Source organism: Bos indicus, chromosome 23, assembly GCF_029378745.1.
Source record: "Bos indicus isolate NIAB-ARS_2022 breed Sahiwal x Tharparkar chromosome 23, NIAB-ARS_B.indTharparkar_mat_pri_1.0, whole genome shotgun sequence".
NCBI lineage: Eukaryota > Metazoa > Chordata > Mammalia > Artiodactyla > Bovidae > Bos > Bos indicus.
This window is the reverse complement of record NC_091782.1, coordinates 38,008,147-38,025,221: the sequence shown is the minus strand read 5'-3', so window position 1 is coordinate 38,025,221 and position 17,075 is coordinate 38,008,147. Positions and strand designations below refer to the sequence as shown.

The window sequence follows — 17,075 nt, the reverse complement described above, 5'->3', positions numbered from 1 at the left end:
GACATTAATATAATATTATATGTTAGTTATAAATTAGTAAAGAAAGAATTGACCAATAAAGCCATCTGTGTGCGGAGTCACTCAGTCATGCCTGACTCTTTGTGACCCCATGGACTGTAGCCCACCAGGCTCCTTTGTCCATGGGGATTCTCCAGATAAGAATACTGGAGTGGTTTCCATGTCCTTCTCCGGGGGATATTCCCAACCCAGCGATCAAACCCAGGTCTCCCACACTGCAGGTGGATTCTTTACCATCTGAGCCACCAGGGAAGCCCCAAAAGCCATCTGTACATAGAGATTTTTTGGTGGGAAGATTTCAAATTACAAATGCAACTTCTTAACAAATAGTGTTAGATTATCTGTATCCTCTTGAGTAAGCTTTAGTAGTTTATGTCTTTGAAGGAATTCGTCATTTTCATCTAGTTGTCAGATTTATAGGCATAAAGTTTACAACATTCCTTTATTAGCTATTTTAGTTATCAGTTTATTACCTCTCAGCTCCAGATCCACTCTTTACCTGCTCTGTGATCTGTTGTCTAGTTGGTAAATCATTACCGACTCTTTTGCTACCCCGTGAACTGCAGTCCACCAGGCTCCTGTGTCCATGGGATTTTCCAGGCAAGAATACTGGAGTCAGTTGTCGTTTCCTTCTCTAAGGGATCTTCCTGACCCAGAGATCAAACCTGCGTCTCCTGAAATTCTCGACCCCTGAGCCCACCTGGGAAGCCCCTGCTCTGTTATAATGGAGCTTTAAGCATGTCTCCCTTGCAGCGAGCAGGATAATATGCTTTGTCAGTAGAAGGTACTAGAGAGCATTACAGAGGAGGGACTTGTCTTCCTTCTTTCTGGTGGGAGTCAGTGTTCTATGTATATTCTCAAGTTTTTGCAGTTAGGGCTTTTGAGCAAAAAACATTGGCACCTGGGTTGAAGGATGACTGAATAGAACCATGAAGATAAAGGCATCTGGAGAGAGACACATAATTGATCTCTGCAGACCCATTTGTTTATATTTGTTTGTGTTACAGGGTGGTAATGTCGAGGGGAGAGGATGGAATCCTTAGAGAGCATTTGCTTATATTCTGGAGCAAAGGTTTCTCTAAAGAGGAGCATGGCAGGTGTGCCAATAGTCCTCTGTAAGCTCTGAGTTTCATAATGTTGGAGTGCCCATCCCGTGGTGCAAAACCCATTTTAATGCCTAGGGTACATGGGCTCTGCCACATCACACCCTATTCTCATTGGCAACAATTCCCACATGTGGCAAGAGAATGTGTGACATTCTCCTGCATCCCCCTGTGGGAGAACTGAGTCATGAGGAAGGGACACACACTGCTGTGTATGTGAAAGTACTGTTCCCTGAAAGAGCGATTTTATGTAAATGCATATGCATTTATGCATGCACGTACACACATATCTACGTCTATACCTGTGACAAGCTTACTCGTTAGTTTATGGATCTCATTGCACATCTTTCCAGTTTCAGGCTTAGTTCCAGCCTTGCTGCTGTGCTGCCACTTCTTCGCCCCAGCTGCATGGCTGTCAGCAGGGCACTGACACATCCCGAGCGCTCAGTCCCTCCGTGAGCTCACCGCCCTGGCCACTGCACTCACTGTGGCCCCGCTGACTCGGACACCATGTGCTCCAGGTGTTGCTCTGTCCTTCTGGTCAACAGACTTCCCATACTCCAGTCCTCTGCACAATATCCCACGGCCCTGACCCATCTGCACCCTGTCGGACTGTTTCTCGCAGTCCTCCTGACACTGACACTGTTACTCCTGGCTGATACCACACCACAGCGAGTGTGCTCCAGTCACCTTGACTCCTTCTGTGCTGTGTGGTTTCACCTGCAGCTGGGAGAGGTTTTTAATTTACCTTTTTTTTTCCCTGCACCTGTGGACCAGTTCAGGTTTAGCCAATGCAGTGAACTTCCCTGTTATGTGGTGGGCTGCAAGACCAACTTTTCTAATAAGGTCTTAATTCAACCTTGAGAAGGGCACCCCTTCCAATTGCATTCCTCTTTGAGTACTCTCCCTCAAGTTTATATTATTCTTTAGAGCTTTGTTTATATCTTTATTATTACTCTTCATTATAGTTCACTATTTTATGGGCTTTCCTGGTGGCTCAGACCGTAAAGAATAGGCCTTCAATGCAGGAGACCCGGGTTCAATCCCTCTGTTGGGAAGATCACCTGGAGAAGGGAACAGCTACCCACTCCAGTATTCTTGCCTGGAGAATTCCACGGACAGAGGAGCCTGGCAGGCTGCAGTCTGTGGGGTCACAAAGAGTCCGACAGGACTGACCAACACACACACACGCACATTCCTTTTTATAGTTAATGCAGACTTTACTGATAGAAGACTCATGAAATCAGTTGTATCATGCCATGCATTCATACAACATAGAGTGACCTCTTGCACTATAGGGGGGAGAACTCACAAACTCACTAGTTAAGTATTCTTTATATCAAAACTTCTCTGCTCAAATCATCATGTATTTTATGTTGCCTGATAAGATTCTGACTGATACATTACTTAAGAGAACAAATTTGTATTCAGTATACAGTAAACTGCACATATTTAAACTGTACAATTTGCTGTTTGGTGTGTGTGTATACCTATAATATACTATCAGGATAATCAGTGTATATGTTACCTCTAGATGTTTCTTTATGTAAAATATTATTTTGGTACCTTGGGATCAGTTTATGGGATTCATGGTCACTTTCATGCGTAGTTAAATCACTGCTGGTCATCCTGGTTTAGGAATGATTTCTGGAATGATTTCTGCTGACAGTTACTTTCACTAGCATCTGGATAGGAAGGATCAGGATCAAATGAACATATCCTGAGGTGGTGAGGATGGTCTAGTGGAGAAGTATGGACTAATGGAGCATGTGGCTAATGGAGAAGAAATAAGGTTTACATTAAATAAATATTTAGATTTAGGACTTTGGCTGTTAACTCACATGAACAAGGCTTGAGAGAGTTTTTCCAAGTTATCAACAAAACTTCTATTTCAGTTTGCTAATAATGCATCAAGAAGCTAAAAATCATTGAAAAACTATCAGTAGTGAAAGAAAATAAATTTTGGCTAACTATGCTCAAGGAGACTGAATTAGTTATTTAGCATCTTTGCAAAAGGGACAAAGAGGTTGAAGCTAAAAATGTAGGCATAACTTATTGTAGAGGTGGGTCTGTTAGGTTATGAATAGAAATGTTTGCTCTCCTTTGGTTTATAATGTTTGCGGTATGTCAGTTTTTCTATGTTGAAATCTGTTGCCATTTATTTTTATCCCAAATAAATATTCAATCTTATATCCATAATTTGGTTTTATCCTTATAGTGGAATCTCCCGAAAATGCTTGGAGTCCCACAACCTGGATTTGCCTATGTCTCCAGCACAGTTTTTCCTTAAACATGTGAAAATATACATAAAACACTGACTCTCACCAGGAAGTAGGAAAAGACAAGTCCCTCCTTTGTAATATCCTCCAGTACCTTCTGTTCACAAAGCTAATGATCATGCTTGCTGCTAAGGAGAAATAATTAAAGCTCCATTCTCAGAGAGTGGGCAAAGAAGAGTGGATTTGGAATTGACAGCCAATAAATTGCCCAGTGTATGGAGGTTTTTTTATGGTAACAGAGACTCTGTAGGGATTTTGAAAATATTGATGATGATGATGGTGATGACAACAATGGCAGTGATTGATGGAGGTGGTAGTGATAATTAATGGCTATTTCATTTATTCTTACAGACTAAGCTAAACCCCCTAACTACTTTTCCAGATTTTTCCAGCATATCAGTATTTCTTTTTCATTCTCAAATTTGTACCACCTACAGTTTAAACTTCATCTTGGTCTATCCTACTAAAGATTGAGAACACTTGGTCAGCATTTATCATCTATTTCTTTAGGTGGTCAGTGTCTGTTGATAATTTGTCAACCCCAAATCAGAGCACACAGTTTTTTCTAGTTTATATATTTCTAATATGATATAACACGGTGTTTGATGCCTTATACAAGTATCCAGCTAATTTGTATTTATTTTTATACTTAAGTAATTGCTTTTATTGTAAAAAAAAAAAAGACAATTGAGTGTATATTTTGAGTAAATAAATTTCACATGCAAATAGAAGTATATGAAAATTGTACTGGAAAATCAAGGACAGTTTAGAAATGCTCTTGTGTAACATGCCTTAAGAATGATTCAACGTAGCATAAAGAAAATTATAACTATTTTTTTATTATATTTTATTTACTTCTGTGGCAAACGTGTTGGTTTTCAGATGTATATATTTTGCTTTTATTCTTCATGTTTATCTTCCTAGTTTGAATCAATGGCTTTCCTTCCTTTCTTAGTTTGTCATTTTTTTCACAGGTTGCTCAAGACAAAGAGCTCTTTGATAATGGGTAGGACAAAGGGTTAAAGGATGGTTTAGAACTAATTCAAGAAAGAACAATCCGATCCCACTTGGAGAAGGACAGAGACACTGAATCAGATGGGGCCGGGGAGCCTGGGGAGGAAATTGTGAGTACTTGCTCTTGATTGAGTATCATTATCCTCCTGTGGTCTAGGAAGATGATTGTTATAATTAGCAACAAATGTCTTGGGCAACTATAATTTACCTTTCCCTGTAACGACTGATGGTTTACCTTTTTCAGTGCTTTCTTTTGCCTACCCACCATGCCCTTCTCCCTACCCTTCCATAACAATCAAATGCAGAATATTATATATTTGTCTTATAGTGTTGGATCTCAGTGTATATTAACAGTGATAATGTGACTATTAATTGAATGAAAAAGCCATTCAATAACCAGTCACCCCACTTTGGGGCTCTCTTAAAATTTCTACAGGGGGAAACTAGAAACCACAGGATCACATAGTAAGCATGCCGGAGACACCTTACAGATACCTTAGGACTATTTCTTATTAATCCTTTTTCTAAGTGTAGTATTACATTTAGAAAGGAATATTATTTACTGTATTGCATAGTGTCTTTTAAGTGAATTTTCATATTCTTTAGATTTTATTTATAGTGTACTTTTTAATCTCATTTGAATTTATTGCAGTAATTCAGTAGAAGTACATGTAACTCAAGTTGAGTTTTAAAAATAGAATGTAAACACAATGCTTTATAAAACATCATAGAATTAATTGTGAAGAGTATTTAACTAGTATATACCTGTACTAGTTATTTGTTACATGATAATCACAATTGTTGACCTGCCTTTAAATGAAAGTAGCTCAAGTCCTCTTTTTAAAGTGTCCCATTATTTTGGAATTTGCACTAAATCTATATAAATAGGTCCCTTTGCAGATTTTAAATAACATAGAATATCATATTAAGAATAGTAATTAAGTGAAAAAAAGTCATTGAAATAAATAACTGATAAATCATCTGGCAAAGATGAATATTCCTAAAACTGAGGAGAGTTGAGAATAATATAATGATATGTTTTTATCATTATCATATGTGTAGCTGCTGCTCTGACATTTCTGTCTTTTACTACCACAGTTTTAGAATGGTCAGCATTTCTCATCTGCGAGTCTACTCTGTATCCTCATGACTTGAATTAATTCTGTGTCTTCCCTGAGACTGTTCTAGAATGCCATTGACACGTTCTTTTAACCATATATGCTGGCCTTTGCTCAGTGTTCATTCTCTATAGCATCTCTGTAGATGTTCATGTTGTAGATCACAGTGAGTTTTCCTGAAACAATGGCCTTTGTGGCTTTGATTCTGGGTTGTCTTCTGTCATCTGGGCTGCTCCTTTTTTCACTATTTTTGTCCACTCCCCTAAATGCACTTATTTTGCTCATTGCTAGAACACTTGCTCTTTTCCCCCTCCTTTGGGAAATATTTTCTTAAATCTCATTTCTCTGAGGACAAAACTTTGAAAACGAACATTTTTCCATCTCTGGACTTGTTTTCTTGACTATCCTCGAGTCAAGGAAAGTGAGAATAAGATTAAGTAATTTTTTTGGTTAAGATCATAAAACTATCTAGTTAGACACCTAAAACTATGGAATTAATTTGAAAGATGAATCGTCTGTTAGTAAAACCAAAACAAAACTGGAGTTTGATTTTTTAGTTTTTGCTCTCTTTTGAAAGGCAGCTTTTTTAATAATTATTTTATTTTTTTTACTCTTTGTTTATTTGTAAAGGTGGTCCTTGTGTTGTTGCATAGCTTTTTGCTAAAGGTTAATAACATATGTACTATATCCAACAGTCTTCAAGTAATTAATTCAGGTCCTAAGCAAAAGGTGCATAGTTTTTGAGACGATGGGAAAATTCAGTTGCTGTTTATACTCAAAGTTATATTAATGGCACTGGAGCAAGTCCATTATTTTAACACCATTTGCCAATTTTGCTGACAGTGATTACAGTAAAATATGACAGTAAATTTTATTTTTAAAGGGCTTTTAAGCTGTATACTTAGAGTGCCTGTATCTCAAATGACATTCAAGGTGTCCCTTCCTTTGTATGTGGTTGATAATTTCACTTTCCCAGGCCTGTATTTGCATAAGGTTCATTCTACTGACTACTGGGATCACAAAGACCAAATTTACTGCTTGTGTTCAAGTTATCCTAGGACTACCCGAAAAAGTCTTTATTTTTTTAAAACCATGTTGTTCTTGTATAAGCTTAGGATTTAACACAAACAAGCAATGAGGAAAATGTAGAAAACTTCGGTGTCAATGTCCTAAACTAGAGCACAAATTTTTGTGTACTAGATAAAATGTGATAGAAGGCAATGCACCTGATTTTTTATATACGATTATGGAATTAGTCTCATCTTAAAATCATACCGAAGAATTGATGCTTTTGAACTGTGGTGTTGGAGAAGACTCTCGAGAGTCCCTTGGACTGCAAGGAAATCCAGCCAGTCCATTCTGAAGGAGATCAGCCCTGGGATTTCTTTGGAAGGAATGATGCTTAAGCTGAAACTCCAGTACTTTGGCCACCTCATGCGAAGAGTTGACTCATTGGAAAAGACTCTGATGCTGGGAGGGATTGGGGGCAGGAGGAGAAGGGGATGACAGAGGATGAGATGGCTGGATGGCATCACTGACTTGATGGACGTGAGTCTGAGTGAACTCCGGGAGTTGGTGATGGACAGGGAGGCCTGGTGTGCTGCGATTCATGGGGTCGCAAAGAGTCAGACATGACTGAGCAACTGAACTGAACTGAAAATCATACCTGGCTGTTCTTGTTACCATGAAAAAAAGCAAAGAATATTTTGCTGCCTAAAGCTTGGTTTTACTAATGAAATTATTTCTATGCCACCTCTTATCTGTTAGAAGGCCTAAAGAGACCCCACAGTTGCTTCTTAGAAGTTCAAGCATATTGGTTAAACAGGTTAATTTTCTCTCCCAGTTTAATTCTGTTCATTTGCATTTGCTTTTTATTCTCTACCAATTTCTGTCTTTTCCAAAATGTTTGTATAGTGATTGTTCAGCACATTTTTAATTTGAACGACAGTTTCACCCAAATTTTTTTCTCTTGTTACCTCATCTTCTGAATTGAAAATATCTACATATCTGCATATGTCATTCAACATACTTGAAAACTGTATTTGACAGTAAAGAAAATGGTATATCAAGTGTTTGATGGAAGTAAAAAATAAAATCTTAAAGTGATAGAGCATATGTAACGAGACAAAACCATTATATGTTATTCAATATTTCTTATAAAAACATTGAAATAGAAAATTGATGCTGCTATCAACACTTAAAAATATGGCTATATTGGAAATTTGGGGATTGAAATTTAAGGAATTTGTTTGAATATTTTTATTTAAACTATTCCTGTTAAACTTTTGTGAAATCTTCTATTCACACTCTTCCTATTCAAACTGTGAGTTAAATTGGAGTACTTGAGTTACAAAATATTGTAAGACTTTTAAAAAAATCAGCATATTCATATTTTTGTTAAATTCATCCTACTGTGTTCTGGTGACTGCCAAAACATTTAATAAGATTATGACAAATCTATTGAGCATTTTGAAACGTATGTAATAGTTGAATAAAATTACTTCTGCATGATATAGTGTAAAATAATGAAGATATTAAAAGTAAATACTTTCACAAATGATTCATATTCTATAACAAATGATTTAGGAAGTCCCATAACATGAGACTAATTTATATGTGTACTAACATTTTTGAATTTAGTTCCAATCACAATTAGACTTTTCACAAATAGTTTTAGATAAAACAACAGTAGCAGCAGCCCCCCTCCTTCTCCCTCAAAACTCTCAACACCTTAAGAGAAATCAATTTAATTTTACTTTTAAACTTCTAAGGATATTTGGGAATGATGCCCACATCAGTAATTCTGTTCCAAACTAATAATAAAGAAGTCCATTTTGGGGCTTGTCTGGTAGCTCAGCTGGTAAAGAATCCACCTGCAATGCAGGAGACCCCAGTTTGATTCCTGGGTTGAAAAGATCCCTTGAGAAGTGATAGGCTCCCCACGCCAGTATTCTTGGGCTTCCCTGGTGGTTCAGACAGTGAATAATCTCCCTGCAATGCCGCACACCTGGGTTTGATCCTTGGGTTGGGAAGGTTCCCTGGAGGAGGGCATAGCAACCCACTTCAGTATTCTTGCCTGGAGAATCCCCATGGATAGAGGAGCCTGGTGGGCTGCAGTTCATGGGGTTGCAAACAGTCAGACATGACTGAGCAACTAAGCACATGGCTTATTTATTTTCTCCTCTTCCAAATGTTAGACTAATTATATGGTTAAATATGGTTTAGTCATCTGATTAAAAATGTACACCAGCTTTATTTTCTTTTTTTTCCAATAAAACCGGTATTCAATCCCGTATTTTTCCTGAAGACGAAACAGGTTTTGACAAGTCCATTATACTACTGTAGACTTAAAGGAGACTTTAAACACAACAAGAAAATAAAACATAACACTCAGAATATAAAATGATTTAAACTTTAAAAGTTAAAGATAAACAATGATAAGGTTATTAAATGAGTGTTACAGAAATCTCTACACTGCCTTAAGTATTAATCGACTAAAAATCAGCACTAAACTTTTCAACAATTGAGTGAAAAATTGTAACCTGAAAAATTCCATAGTTCACAGATTTCATGCGTTTTAAAAATAGACCTGTTTAAGAGGTAAAATTATTTTGTATACTAATCCCAGAAAGAAATTTCTAGCAAAGTTTCTCATTAAGAGGATGATGTAAGCAACATCCTGCATGAGATTCCTAGAGATGAGTTCAGAAGTTCTATTTTTTTAAGAATTATATGCTAAATATTGAATATTTATTATAATGTATTTAAGTAATCTAAGTTAATATATAAATATGATAATCAACCATGTAAATACATTAAATATATGTAATATTCTCTTAGAGTATTATACCAAAGCAGAGAGAGAACCTTATTTTCTGTAAGAGTGCATAGTGTGAGTGCCATGAACGCAGTGGCCTTAGGAGACACCTAGCCATGCTGTCTGTTGCCACAGAAGGTCTAGGTACACCACTCCAAAACAAAAGTCAATAACTTGGCAAGTTATCCACGTGTGTGCATACGTGCTCGGTCATTCAGTAGTGTCCCATGCTTTGTGACCCCATGGACTGCAGCCCGCCAGGCTCCTCTGTCCACGAAAATTTCCAGGCAAGAATACTGGAATGGGTTGCAGTTCCTCCTCCAGTGGATCTTTGTGGCCCAGGGATGGAACCTACATTTCCTGTGGCTCCTGCATTGGCAGGCGGATTATTTATTGCTGAGCCACCTGGGAAGCCCAAGCTATTCATTCAACTGCCTTATAATTTATGATCTTATGTGGTAAGTTCGCTCATTTAGTTCTCCTGGCATGTATTTTGTAAGCAGTGCTCTACAGAGCAGCCTGCTATTCAAGATTATCTACTCTAAGGGTACTTTCCTGATACTTTAAAAAAAAAAAAAAAGACCAAGGAGTAGGTGTGATGTTGGGAAAGATTGAAGGCAGAAGGAGAAGAGGGTGACAGAGGATGAGATGGTTGGATGGCATCACTGATTCAATGGACATGAACTTCGGCAAACTCTGGGAGATACTGAGGGACAGGGATGCCTGGCATGCTGCAGTCCACGGGCTGCAAAGAGTCAGACACGACTTATCAACTGAACAACAACGACCTTCATTTTCAGGCTCTTTTTGCAACCATCTACTCTTGCATTGTTGCCTGGGTAATCCCATGGACCTAGGGGCCTAGGAGGCTATAGTTCATGGGGTTGCAAAGAGTCGGACACTACTGAGCATACATGCACCACCTTCTGCTGCAGAACTTGGGGAACTTTTGGTTCCTTCATCTGCATATGCAAAATTACATCCCTAGGAATGTCTTACATCTTCTTGGAGGAAGAGAAAGCCTTTCTGTGCACCCTCCATACTGTTGGGCAGGCACACGACTCTTCTAAAGTGAAAGTGAAAGTTGCTCAGTTGTGTTCGACTCTTTGCGACCCCATAGACTATACAGTCCATGGAATTCTCCAGGCCAAAATACTGGAGTGGGTAGCCTTTGTCTTCTCCAGCGGATCTTCATGATCCAGGAATCGAACCAGGTTCTCCTGCATTGCAGGTGGATTCTTTTCCAACTGAGCTATCAGGGAAGCCCAACTCTTCTAAAAGCCCATCCCAATTTAGGTATAAGATTCCAAGCTAAGACAAAGCGTGGGACAGTTGTGCTTCAGGTCCATGTTAAGGAATATCACCTTAAGGTCCCCGCTGCACCAATTTTATGAAAAACTCACTTGAACAAAAGTATGTTTGTAAACACACACACATCACTGTAAGAGTATGTGGTCCAGCTGAGAACTGCATTAATTGACTTCTTAATTGCTGTTGTCCCCTCATATAATTGCTTTTATTGAGTTACTTCTTTAGTGCAATGCCCCAGTCCACAGTGAGTAATTTTATAAGGAAACAGTCTTATGAAACATTATGCTACATCTAGTGTAAGAATGTTGGGTTTGTTTCATCACCCAGCACCATCTTTATCAGGACCCATGGGAGAAGAGTTTCTTGGATTTCAGAACTAGGAATGCCTGCCCTGAGCCACAAGTGCCCTCCTCATCCATGTTGTTAATAAAGTACTTGATGGGGCCACTTCTGAATCCTGAACTTCCTGGCTCTGTCCCCCAAGGCCTGCCCTGGCACTGGATTCTAGAAAAGCTAGGGTCAACATATAGCCTTCTTCTAGTGAAGGTCCGGATCCACAGGAAGCTTATGTATTTGTTTCAGTCCTGGTATCCACTAATTTCTTCCAGTATTGATTTCTCTTGGTTTCATTTTTTTATCTTCTTAGTTGAGATTTTGTTTTTGCTTAATACATAGATTTTGAAAGCTACCTTAAATTTATGGAAGTGAGTGTGAGAGTTTGCAGAACAGTTAAAGCCTTAACCTTTCATTCTTCTGTGTCCTTTGAGTCCAGCGATTCCTGTGTTCTTTAAGCTGACCCCCTGTGTAGTCAGACTGCACTCCAGATTTGCTCACTGTTCCCTCTATAGGGTTTTTCTCTATTGATAAAATATTATACCACCTTCCCCATGGAGGACATGAAGCATGGTTGGTGTGGCATGTCACTTGTGCTATGTTCTTTAAGCATATAAATTTTCATATAAAGTTTAATGCTTCTTGGAAGTATTGAATTTGGTGAGCTCAATGTTTTTGATGATTCATATTGTCACTCAGTTTCTTGGGTGATTTAATAAAAGATCTGAACTCTTCTCTGAAATGAACACACTCAATTAAAAAAAAGAAATGTTTACATAATTATCTTGATAGGAGTTGATGGTAAAGCAGAAATTCTGAGAAATGCTAGTAAATATTGTCAGTAAACTCCTTCCTCCATTGTCTGAAAATACTTAAATGGCACGGCAGACATTCAGTATATCCTGTGATTCACTTTACCATTCACATTTTTTGAACAACTAAGAAGAATGTAGGAAAATTGTTTTTGATTATGTTATCATTTATTCACTCATCCACTTAATTCCTGTTATCAGTAACTACTCTGTACCCTACACTGTTCTCAGTATTGAAGATACAGTGAAGAAAATGAAAAATCCCTGCCCTTGTAGAACTTATATTCTGTTAATAGCTAGGGGAGACAGATAATAAACACACTAATAAATTCATAAATAACCAAAAGAGATAACCTCAGATGGTTTTGGATACTATGAAAAAAAAGAAGTGGCTAAGTGTGGTGATGACTTTAGTTAGAGGAATCAGGACAGGATAATGACCTTTGATAGGAGACCCGAACATTGAGAGAGAATCAGCCACACAAAGATCAGGGAAAGAATCCTCCAAGCAAAGAGAACAGCTAGTGCAAAGGATCTGAGATGAGAAAAGGGTTGAATGCTCTGGGTCCAGGGAGAAGGCTGGCATGCTTTGAGCTGACTGTGGTAGACCAGGAGGATGAGGGGCCGGCAGGGAGTGGGTCACTTGGGGTTGTTAACTATTCATGTCTAGTTGTCCTTAGTCTCAGTTTCCAGAAGCAAATGGGGAGGATGAAGGCTCCTTCACAGGCTAGTTTGTGAAGATTTTGTGTGTTAATCGCTGGTAAATGCTCAGGAGAATGCCTGGCACTTGGTAAGAACTATATGTGTTGCTTACTATTCTTATGCATATATGCATGGTACAGTTTTCCTCTAGCTAACAATTTATTGTTCTGATAGACTTTTAAAACAAGTATAGGTCTTAATAATCATATCCAGTCTTGATGTTTTACAGATCATACTTTAGCTCAAAGAGGTCAAATGGCCACGCAAACTCCCACAACTAGTGAGTAAATGTTTAGACGAGAATCTTGGTCTCTTGACTCTCAAGCCAAGAGCTTTCTCTGTTATATTGTGTTGGCCTTTAGTTATCAAACTAACGGGCATAGAATTGTTTTCCTTAGATTTGCCTTATAGGATTATATTTAGAAATGTATAGTTAAACCTGACTTTCTTTGTATAGAGATCAAGATAGTTACATGAATTTATAAGTCAATGACTTAGTGATAATTGAAAGATTTTTGGAAATAATTCAAATTTCAAATGATTCTAACAATTAGCTGCAGATTTAAATATCCCATTTGTAGCTTTAGCATTTACACTTTTTTAGTAAGATGGATCTAGGAAAATAGTTTCATTTCATTCATTCATCTCAGCAGCTCCTCTGTGTCTGTACCCAATACAAAGTGCCTGCCCTCATGGAATCTGTACTTATAGAAGCAAATAATAAACACGTGAATAAACTAACACATGACTAAAAAGACAACTTCAGAGAAGTCCCCAAGATACTTTAAAATGAAATCAAGTAGTCAGTGATTTGTTATTATGATAGACAAGAATTTTGTCACTAAAATTGGAAAACCTAATCACACTTTAAACCCATTAAAAAAATTTTTTTGAGCACTGCTTACCAGTAAACACATTAATGGTTTACGTAAATTCAAATGCAGTTATGTACCTGGTGTTATTGAACAGTGGCATTTAAAGTAATATGTAGCATAGTCTTTGTTAACGCATCAATTTATAGGGCTACATTTATTTTACCCAAAACGTATGATTTGGTGGCTTGCAATAATTTTAAATTTTAACTTGTCTCTTTTTACAACTCTGTAAGTTTTCCTAGGCATAGGAGAATTAGTTCCGGGGACATTTTTTCCCCCTTTGCTTGCCTTTTTATAGGAGATCCCTTACCTGGGAAAGGTTTTGTTCTGAAAGTTCATTTGTAAACCATTTTGAACTCATTTGTCATAGAAGCAGGCTTAACATGGTGGTTAGTTTCAAATGCCAGTTCACAGAAATGTATTCCCCATTTTTGAAGCTGAGTGGCTGTAGTTATGATGCTTCCGTGAGTTCTGACCCAGTTTGGTTTGGAAGTAAACAGGGGAGAGGCGTACTTTTCTCCTTCTCTGAGCTCGGACTTTGGATCTAGTCCATCCCTTAAAGCTGAGAAGCTCTCCTTTTTGCACTTACTCACTTCCTTTCTGTACTCCTGCCTCCTATGGCACCCTTCTCTTTAGGCTCTTGTAAAATTAAAAGGATTTTTTTCCCAGTAAGAATACGTGTTCCTTACTCTGTTTTCCATTTCATTTGGAGTCATACAAAATTGATAATCAGGTACACAAAATGAATATTTGATTTTCAAGATACCAAGCATATATTTCACACTGTTGAAATGATTTCTTTTAACGTTTGTTCAGATACCTGCTTTTAGGAGCTAAGAACTTATATTCTCAATGTTACCTCCTTTTGCTCCCTAACAGCACTCACCATTCAGTTAGAGCTGCAGTTCACTCATCCTCAGATGTTCACAGAATGTCCTTGTTTCTTGCTTTGAGATGGTGTGTTTGCTGTTTAGTTGCTAGGTTGTGTCCAACCAGCACTTGCAACGCCGTGGACTGTGGCCTGCCAGGCTCCTGTGTCCATGGAATTTCCCAGCAAGAATATCGGAGTGGATTGCCATTTTCTTGGGGATCCTCCTGACCCAGGGGATTGAACTTGCATCTCCTACATTGCGGGTGGATTCTTTACCGCTGAGCCACCAGGGAAGCCATGAGATGGTATATAGGATTTGAAAATATAAGAGATTTCACTGAAGGCAAGCTTAGTCCTGTAAGGAAAGGCTGAGAACTTATAGCAGTATTATTCAATTAGTTTGGGTCCGCCCTGCTGTTGGCATCTGCTTTGTTTTCTATATTGTCTTTGTGCACTTTGCTGTCAATTTAGAGAAATAGGCTGCATGGACTCCTAGCCAAAGCAGAAACCAAGTGGTGAGTGTTTCCTGCTCAACTCTGAAGACAGTGCATAGGTCTGTTGCCCGCCAAAAATAGATGTAGTTTATAGTATGTTCAACTCCATGGCTCATATTTTTTCATTTCCTCTTCCCAGATGAATAAATCGGGAGGAAAGAGAAAAAATTACCCCCATAAAAAGTACATTTCCCCCTCTATGTTCAATTATGGAGGGACATCTATAAACACAGGCATAGAGCCCAGAGGAAAGATATTTTCGAAATGTTGTCTGAGAGTCACTTTAGCTTCCAAATAAAAATTGTTTGAAAATACATTTAGGACATCTAAGCAGAAATATTGACATATGGTATGTGATATTTGGCTGAGTTCGTGGATGATATATGGGCCTGCCTGAAGGAGCTTTGCTGGTAATTGTATAACCTAGGAAGAGACTGATCGTCAGAAACACAGACATTCGAGGATCTGTGGAAACTTAATGGTCATGTAGGAGAATTTATTTGGTGATTGAAGGAGTGTAACTTATACAGAATAGAAATAAAATTAATGAGGCTTTTTAGAAATAGCTGAAGTATTCAGTTTCTGTTTTTGCAAATTCCAAAAAGATTCTATTTGCTAGGTCTTCAGGAACCACAGCAGAAATGTGCCCTTTGTCAATATCTACTGTTGAAAACAGCCTTTCAGGCTGTTTAGGGTATGGCACTTATTTGTCCATTGCAGTTTTGCCTCTTAAAGCACAAGTCATATATGCTTGTAGCGTATTTAAAGTTATACAACCAATAGATTTATGAGAGACAGCAAGGATTGCAACAGTTCATGCTCAAACCTGTATGTACTTGAGAAGTAAAGTGTCAAAGAGATAGTACTGTTTATTGGAATGTACATTTAGTTAAACTTAGGAAACTTGGTTTCTACTTTTGCCATGGAGTTTTATGAGTTTAGATAAGTGACATAACCACTCTTGGATTTATTTATATATCTCTAAAATATTACATATATATATATCTAAAATAGAAAGATATATATATATATCTAAAATACTAAAAAGCAGAGACATTACTTTGCCAACAAAGGTCTGTCTACTCAAAGCTTTGGTTTTTCCAGTGGTCATGTATGGATGTCAGAGTTGAACTATAAAGAAAGCTGAGCACTGAAGAATTGATACTTTTGAACTGTGGTGTTGGAGAAGACTCTAGAGAGTCCCTTGGACTGCAAGGAGATCCAACCAGTCCATCCTAAAGGAAATCAGTCCTGGATATTCATTGGAAGGACTGATGCTAAAGCTGAAACTCCAATATTTTGGCCACCTAATGTGAAGAACTGACTCATTTGAAAAGACCCTGATGCTGGGAATGATTGAAGGTGGGAAGAGAAGGGGATGACAGAGGATGAGGTGGTTGGATGGCATCACTGACTCAATGGACATGAGTTTGAGTAAGCTCTAGAAGTTGGTGATGGACAGGGATGCCTGGCGTGTTGCAGTCCATGGGGTCACAAAGAGTCAGATATGACTGAACAACTGAACTGAACTGAAAATGTGAGGAGAGTCTAGTTGATTTCCAAGGTTTCTCCCTTTTCTATCAAATGAATCCCACTGGGATTAAAAAACCTGGAATAAAAAAACCCATTTTTCATGCCAAGAGTAATGGCTGAAATATCCATGAAATTATATAAAAAGCATCTAAATCAATGATGTGTTTCTTTTTTTTTCAGTTTTATGGAAATATAATTAGCAAATATAATTGCAAGATATTTAAAATGTACATGATGATTTAAATAGCTATACATTATGAAAGGATTCCTCCTATCAAGTTAGTTAAGACATTTATCACCTCACTTATTTACTACTTAAAAATCTTTTTTGGTGAGAACATTTGTTTTACACTCTTGACAAATGTCAATAATACATTACAAACCATCATCACTATGTTAAAAATTAGATCCTCAGACCTTATTCATCTTAGAGGTTAAAGTTTATACTCTGTAAAAGAGTAAATTCTTTCTTTTGTAAATGATTTTTTTGCATTTATTTTTATGCGATCTGAGACATATTCTTATATTTATGGTTTTGAATTCAGGAAAAAAGATGTCCTCCTCCTGTTGTAAACACTTTAGCGATAGGTCCTTGAGGAACCATCTTTATCTAGCAGCTCCATAACCACCTGTATCATTGTTCAAAAACAAGATGATTTACACAGGTAAGGAAAATAAAGAGAGCTTAATGAACTTAAGCAGTTATTGGAAGTTGTACTAGAGTAAAGGATGACTGAAAAGGAATAGCAAAACCTGTCGGAGACATGCAAGAACAGGGAGTGATGAACACATTTA

The 17,075-nt window shown here is 37.7% G+C and overlaps 1 long non-coding RNA gene across 1 annotated transcript in view; it reads right to left on the bottom strand.

Moving 5' to 3' along the window:
• The window catches only part of LOC109576969 (uncharacterized), a 29,375-nt gene extending 15,046 nt beyond the window's left edge, over positions 1-14,329 (bottom strand). Inside the window, exon 1 of the long non-coding RNA XR_002183455.2 lies at positions 14,269-14,329. This is a non-coding gene — a long non-coding RNA (uncharacterized lncRNA). The remainder of the gene's footprint in view (positions 1-14,268) is intronic.
• Positions 14,330-17,075: the final 2,746 nt, after the last annotated feature.